Genomic DNA, 6,774 nt, shown 5'->3' on the forward strand with positions numbered 1-6,774 from the left:
TTTTTATAAATTGAAATCGACAAATATGCCATCGATTTTAATCACCAAAAACACATTTACCCGCGTCCACCTCCCGCGTCCAAAGTTCAGAAACGCAATTCCCCCAAATTCCCTCGTTCAACCTTGTTCCGCACCACCTCCTCCTTCTCCCTCTGCCGAAGCTTCCACGGCAAGTTGTGCCCTCACCGGTGCAGCTGCAGGTTCTGGTCCCTCTAGACACAAAACGGTTCGTCGCCATTAGCGACTTTGGCGATAAAGCTATTACTTCTGCCTCTGGATATGCATGCTTCAATTCATCAATTCACTACTAGGTATTCTTTAATTTCTTGCCTGGTCTTCTTGGTTGACTTTGCTTTCTCTTCACTACTGCTGGAATTGAATTAGGTTTTCGGTAACTGGAAGGAGCTGCTACTAATGAAGACATCATCATGATTGATGAAATATGACTTCCCTAAGCATGAGATGCATGATACAGAATTCTAAAACTAACAATTGAAATTATATACATATATACAATTAAAATATGCTGTGTTTGCAATGGTGAAGGTTGCATTTGATGCAATTGACTTTGGATTGCACAGTGGAACTCATCCTAGGCTTGGTGTTGTGGACCACATTTGTTTTCACCCCTTGGTTGGTGCTTCCTTGGACCAAGCAGCTACGGCTACTCGCTCATTGGCTACAAAAACAGGCTCTACCCTGCAAGGTTAGTTGCACCGAGAAATTTTCATATTTACCTCACTAATGTTATTTACAAACAGCCAATTATAAGAATATTATCATGTATTTTTTGCACTGCATATTAGAAATGATGACTATTGATTAACTGTAGTTGCACAAACTTAGATTTAGGCAAATTTATTAGCTTGGTGTTTGTTTATGGAGTCTGTTATATGTTGATTGTGGAAGAACATAAGGAGATTGTTATTTCATTGATAAGGGGTTGTTTAAAGTTTCACGTGAACAAAGAAAATTTTATTATACTATTGGTGCATGAAATTGTGATCATCAACAATGGCGCCAAAGACTTGGAGCTCTCAAACGTGAATCACACTTTGTCACAATTTCGCACAACTAACCAGCAAGTGCACTGGGTCGTCCAAGTAATACCTTACGTGAGTAAGGGTTGATCCCACGAAGACTATCGGCTTGAAGCAAGCTATGGTCATCTTGTAAATCTCAGTCAGGCAGATTCAAATGGTTATGGAGGATTGATAATTCAAGATAAATAAAACATATAATAAAGATAGAGATAGAGATACTTATGTAATTCATTGGTAGGAATTTTAGATAAGCGTATGAAGATGCTTTGTTCCTCCTGAACCTCTGCTTTCCTATTGCCTTCTTCCAATCATTCATACTCCTTTCCATGGCAAGCTTTATGTTGGGCATCACCGTTGTCAATGGCTACTTCCCGTCCTCTTAGTGAAAATGTTCTACGCACGCTGTCACCGCACGGCTAATCATCTGTCGGTTCTCGATCATGTTGGAATAGGATCCATTGATTCTTTTGCGTCTGTCACACGCCCAACACTCGCGAGTTTGAAGCTCGTCATAGTCATCCCTTCCCAGATCCTACTCAGAATACCACTGACAAGGTTTAGACGTTCCGGATCTCAGGAATGGCCGCTAATAATTCTAGCCTATACCACGAAGGTTCTAATCTTAGATTAGAAACCCAAGAGATAAACATTCAAGCTTGTTTGCATGTAGAACAGAAGTGGTTGTCAGGCACGCGTTCATAGGTGAGAATGGTGATGAGTGTCACATAATCATCACATTCATCATGTTCTTGGGTGCGAATGAATATCTTGGAGAAGAAATAGACTTGAGTTGAATAGAAAAACAATAGTACTTTGCATTAATTCATGAAGAACAGCAGAGCTCCACACCTTAATCTATGGTGTGTAGAAACTCCACCGTTGAAAATACATAAGAACAAGGTATAGGAATAGCCCTGAGGCCAGCCTCCAAAAGCTTCTAAGATAGCATAAGACTTATCAAAGATTTTTCAAAATACAATAGTAAAAGGTCCTATTGATAGAGAACTAGTAGCCTAGGCTTTACAGAAATAAGTAATTAATGCAGAAATCTTCTTCTGGGCCCACTTGGTGTGTGCTTGGACTGAGCATTGAAGCTTCCATATGTAGAGACTTTTCTTGGAGTTAAACGCCAGTATTTGTGCCAGTTTGGGTGTTTAACTCCCGCTTTTGTGCCAGTTCGGGCGTTTTGACGCCAGGATTCTTAAGCTGACTTGGAACGCCGGTTTGGGCCATCAAATCTTAGGCAAAGTATGGTCTATTATATATTGCTGGAAAGCCCAACATATCTACTTTCCAACGCAATTGAGAGCGCACCAACTGGGCTTCTGTAGCTCCAGAAAATCCACTTCGAGTGCAGGGAGGTCAGAATCCAACAGCATCTGCAGTCCTTTTTCAGCCTCTGAATCATATTTTTGCTCAGGTCCCTCAATTTCAGCCAGAAAATACCTGAAATCACAGAAAAACACACAAACTCATAGTAAAGTCCAGAAATGTGATTTTTATTTAAAAACTAATAAAAACATAATAAAAACTAACTAAAATATACTAAAAACATACTAAAAACAATGCCAAAAAGCGTGTAAATTATCCGCTCATCACAACACCAAACTTAAATTGTTACTTGTCCCCAAGCAACTGAAAATCAAATAGGATAAAAAGAAGAAAATATACAATGAATTTCAAAAACATCTATGAAGATCAGTATTAATTAGATGAGCGGGGCTTTTAGCTTTTTGCTTCTGAACAGTTTTGGCATCTCACTTTATCCTTTTGAAGTTCAGAATGATTGGCTTCTATAGGAACTCAGAATCCAGATAGTGTTATTAATTCTCCTAGTTAAGTATGTTGATTCTTGAACACAACTACTTTATGAGTCTTGGCCGTGACCCAAAGCATTTTGTTTTCCAGTATTACCACCGGATACATAAATGCCACAGACGCATAACTGGGTGAACCTTTTTGGATTGTGACTTAGCTTTGCTAGAGTCCCCAATTAGAGGTGTCCAGAGCTCTTAAGAACACTCTTTTTGCTTTTGGACCACGACTTTAACCGCTCAGTCTCAAGTTTTCACTTGACACCTTCACGCCACAAGCACATGGTTAGGGACAGCTTGGTTTAGCCGCTTAGGCCAGGATTTTATTCCTGTGGGCCCTCCTATCCACTGATGCTCAAAGCCTTGGATCCTTTTTATTTTACCCTTGCCTTTTGGTTTAAAGGGTTACTGGCTTTTTCTGCTTGCTTTTCTTTTTTTTCTCTTTTTTTTTCTTTTTTCGCATTTTTTTCACATATATATATATTTTTTTTGCAAGCTTTTCACTACTTTTTCTTGCTTCAAGAATCAATTTTATGATTTTTCAGATTATCAAATAACATTTCTCCTTTCCCATCATTCTTTCAAGAGCCAACAATTTTAACATTCATGAATCAAAAAATTCAAAAAAATATGCATTGTTCAAGCATTCATTCTGAAAAACAATAGTATTGCCACCACATCAAAATAACTAAACTGTTTTAAAATTTGAAATTCATTCACTTCTTTTTTTTCAATTAAAAACATATTTCATTTAAGAAAGGTGATGGATTCATTTTCATAGCTTCAAGGCATAGACACTAAGACACTAATGATCATGTAATAAAGACACAAACATAGATAAACATAAAGCATAATTTTCAAAAAAAAGAGAAATAAAGAATAAGGAAATTAAAGAATGGGTCCACCTTAGTGATGGCGGCTAGTTCTTCCTCTTGAAGATCTTATGGAGTGCTTGAGCTCCTCAATGTCTCTTCCTTGCCTTTGTTGCTCCTCTCTCATGACTCTTTAGTCTTCTCTAATTTCATGGAGGAGGATGGAATACTCTTGGTGCTCCACCCTTAGTTGTCCCATGTTGGAACTTAATTCTCCTAGGGAGGTATTAATTTCCTCCCAATAGTTTTGTGGAGGAAAACGCATCCCTTGAGGCATCTCAGGGATTTCATGGTGAGGAATTTCCTCATGTCCATGAGTGGGATCTCTTGTTTGCTCCATCCTTTTCTTATTGATGGGCTTATCCTCATCAATGAGGATGTCTTCCTCTATGTCATTTCCAACTGAATTGCAGAGGTGACAAATGAGATGAGGGAAGGCTAACCTTGCCAAAGTAGAGGACTTGTCCGCCACCTTGTAGAGTTCTTGGGATATAACTTCATGAACTTCTACTTCCTCCCTAATCATGATGCTATGGATCATGATTGAGCGTTGGATGAAATCCAACCATCCCCTAGCCACGGGCTTGAGGTCATGCCTTCTTAGTTGAACCGGCTTCCCTCTTGAATCTCTCTTCCATTGAGCGTCCTCTTCACAGATGTCTATTAGGACTTGGTCTAACCTTTGATCAAAGTTGACCCTTCTAGTGTAGGGGTGTGCATCTCCTTGCATCATGGGAAAATTGAATGCCAACCTTACATTCTCCGGACTAAAATCTAAGCATTTCCCCCGAACCATTGTAAGCCAATTCTTTGGGTCCGGGTTCACACTTTGATCATGGTTCTTGTTGATCCATGCATTGGCATAGAACTCTTGAACCATTAAGATTCCGACTTGTTGAATGGGGTTGGTGAGAACTTCCCATCCTCTTCTTCGAATCTCATGTCGGATCTCCGGATATTCACCCTTTTTGAGTTTGAAAGGGATCACCTTCATCTTGGCCATAACTTCATAGAAGTGGTCTTGATGCACCCTTGAGATGAATCTCTCCATCTCCCATGACTCAGAGGTGGAAGCTTTTGCCTTCCCTTTTCTCTTTCTAGAGGTTTCTCCGGCCTTAGGTGCCATAAATGGTTATGGAAAAACAAAAAGCAAAGCTTTTACCACATCAAACTTAGAAGGTTTGCTTGTCCTCGAGAAAAAGAAGAAAGAAGATAGTAGAAGAAAAAGAAATAGAAGAGATGGAAAGGAGGGTATGGTTCGGCCATTATGGGTGGGTTTGGGTGGGAAAGTGGTTTGAATTTGAATGGTAAGGTAGGTGGGGTTTTATGAAGGATAGATGTGAGTAATGAAGAGAATGGTGGGATTTGATAGGTAAGGGGTTTTTGGGGAAGAGGTATTGAGGTGATTGGTGAATGGGTGAAGAAGAGAGAGAGAGGTGGGGTAGGTGGGGATCCTATGGGGTCCACAGATCTTGAGGTGTCAAGGATATCTGATCCCTGCACCAAGTGGCAAGCAAAAATGCCGCTTTTCTGCCAATCTTGGTGTTAAACGCCAGGTTGTTGCCCATTTCTGGCGTTTAACGCCAGCTTCTTGCCCTTTGCTGGCGTTAAACGCCAGTCTGGTGCCCATTTCTGGTGTTAAACGCCCAGAATGGTGCCAGAATGGGCGTTTAACGCCCATTCTGCTACCTTTACTGGCGTTTAAACGCCAGTAAATGTCTCCTCCAGGGTGTTCTATTTTTTATTTTATTTTTCAGTCTGTTTTTGCTTTTTCAGTTGTTTTTGTGACTTCACATGATCATCAACCTACAGAAAACATAAAATAACAAAAGAAAATAGAAATTTAACATAGATAATTAAAGATTGGGTTGCCTCCCAACAAGCGCTTCTTTAATGTCTATAGCTTGACAGTGGGCTCTCATGGAGCCTCACAGATGTTTAGAGCACCAAACTTTAGAGTTTGAATGTGGGGGTTCAACAGCAAACTTAAAGCTTGGTTGTGGCCTCCCAACACCAAACTTAGAGTTTGACTGTTTCTTTGAATTGTCTGCCATTTCCAGTGAGATTCTTGCAGCTTGTGCCTCAATGATCCCTAGCTTCTCCATTACAGAGAGAGGCATGAGGTTTATGCTTGACCCTAGGTCACACAGAGCCTTCTCAAAGTTCATGGTGCCTATGGTACAAGGTATTGAGAACTTTCCAGGATCTTGTCTCTTTAGAGGTAATTTCTTCCTTGTCAAGTCATCCAGTTCTTTAGTGAGCAATGGAGGTTCATTCTCCCAAGTCTCATTACCAAATAACTTGGCGTTTAGCTTCATGATTGCTCCAAGGTACTTAGCAACTTGCTCTACAGTAACATCTTCATCCTCTTCAGAGGAAGAATACTCATCAGAGCTCATGAATAGCAGGAGTAAATTCAATGAAATCTCTATGGTCTCTGTGTGAGCCTCAGATTCCCATGGTTTCTCATCAGGGAATTCCATGGAGGCCAGTGGACATCCATTGAGGTCTTCCTCAGTGGAGATCACTGCCTCTTCCTCCTCTACAGGTTTGGCCATGTGAGACGTGTTTATGGCCTTGCACTCTTTCTTTGGATTCTCTTTTGTATTGCTTGGGAGAGTACTAGGAGGGAGTTCAGTAACTTTCTTACTCAGCTGACCCACTTGTGCCTCCAAATTTCTAATGGAGGACCTTGTTTCAGTCATGAAACTTTGAGTGGTTTTAATTAGATCAGAGACTATGGTTGCTAAGAACTGATGAGGATCTTCCAATGGAAGTCCATGAAACTTGCAATTCTGTTGCATTAGAGAAAATAATTGAGGCTTAAGCTCAAAGTTGTTTGCTCCAATGGCAGCGATTGAGATGCTTCTCCCATAGAAGTCAGGAGAAGGTGCAGTAAAGTCACCAAGCACCTTCCTTGCATTGTTGGCATTGTTGTTGTTTTCGGCTGCCATGGCTTCTTCCTCCTTGAAGAGCTCTGTTAGGCCCTCTAGAGAGAGTTGTGCTTTAGCTTCTCTTAGCTTTCTCTTCAAGGTCCTTTCAGGT

This window comes from Arachis ipaensis, chromosome B06 (assembly GCF_000816755.2).
Source record: "Arachis ipaensis cultivar K30076 chromosome B06, Araip1.1, whole genome shotgun sequence".
Taxonomy (NCBI): domain Eukaryota; kingdom Viridiplantae; phylum Streptophyta; class Magnoliopsida; order Fabales; family Fabaceae; genus Arachis; species Arachis ipaensis.